Source organism: Belonocnema kinseyi, chromosome 8 (assembly GCF_010883055.1).
Source record: "Belonocnema kinseyi isolate 2016_QV_RU_SX_M_011 chromosome 8, B_treatae_v1, whole genome shotgun sequence".
NCBI classification, from domain to species: domain Eukaryota; kingdom Metazoa; phylum Arthropoda; class Insecta; order Hymenoptera; family Cynipidae; genus Belonocnema; species Belonocnema kinseyi.
In genome coordinates, this window is record NC_046664.1 from 86,996,970 (window position 1) to 86,998,300 (window position 1,331).

At 32.7% G+C, this 1,331-nt stretch overlaps 1 non-coding gene across 1 annotated transcript; it reads right to left on the minus strand.

Moving 5' to 3' along the window:
- Positions 1-743: 743 nt before the first annotated feature.
- On the minus strand, positions 744-816 carry Trnak-cuu. Its single transcript has one exon. It is a non-coding gene; the product is annotated as a tRNA-Lys (tRNA).
- Positions 817-1,331: the final 515 nt, after the last annotated feature.

A 1,331-nucleotide genomic window follows, 5' to 3' on the forward strand; every position in this document is an offset into this window, starting at 1 on the left:
TTCTTTCGTCACAGAAAGCTTACCACAGGAACTTATTACTATCGAGATTGAAATGTTATGCAGGGATTGTATATCGATTTCCTCAATGCTCTTTCATGCCGAGAACATTCTCGCGATCATAAATACCAAGTCAGTGGTAATTTATTGCCTTTGTAAACTTCATGGCCTCGTTTGCTGGGCCATTTGCCAGAGAGAAAAGAATCGACGATCCGAATCAAATCATCCACGGAAACTTTGCTCAAATTCTTCTTGGAAAAAAACTAATTTTTTAAAATTAAGTAACAAGAGCTTCAAAGAGGAACGCAAACTGATCATCTATAAAATAAAATAAAAATTTCACTGTAAATTATTTATGTTTTTCCAGCCAATGGGGCAAAATTTAGTATAAATTTGTTAAATAAAGCATAATTTTCAACACAATGATATTTCTCGCTTTGGTGGCCGCTAGTGGCTACCCTAACACTGTCACATGTTATTTAGTACTTTACGTAATATATTAAAGAATTTATTGCAAATATTACTAATTAAGTCAATGAGGATAATAATATTATAATATTAGGAAGAGCAGTGATTAGTAGTCGATATTTTTGAAAAAGGATTTAAAAAATAATTTTTTGATTTAAATTCAATTGATGATGTTTTTAAATTTTGTAATAAAATATGCAAATATCATAATGTTTTAGAAAAAACATATTCTTTTATGTTTATAAACAAATAAATACTGAAAAACAATATAAAAAAAACGCCCAACGTGGGGCTCGAACCCACGACCCTGAGATTAAGAGTCTCATGCTCTACCGACTGAGCTAGCCGGGCACCTTGGAAATGTAGTCTTAGAAGCCCCATAGTAGGTGCGATCAAAATAGCTAGACCTAAAATATAGATTGGCACTGAAACTATCATATTAATCTTCAATTCGTTCTATCAAATGCTTTTTCTACTAAGTGAATGGACGCACTTAACGAATTTTGATTACGAATTTTGATTACGATTTGCAAACAGACATATTTTACCTCGTTGGCCTTCTTGTTGGGATCGCTATCATATATCATTAGCACTGTTTGAAAGTTCGCGGTAACGGGTGCCGAAACTTCTTTACAAATAGCCGGATCTTTTTAGTACAAATAGAGCTGAAAAATGGGCTACTTTTACTGAAAGTTTGTTACGAATAGCCAGACTTTTTCAGTACGTGTATAGTTGTATACACTTCCTGCTTAAAAATATCACCAGAAACGGCGACGAAACAGGGGGTATTAGGATAAAATTAAAAAATATTTTAGCGGCATAGAAAGTTGTTTTATACCAAAATTAGCCAGATTAGAAAATTAAAA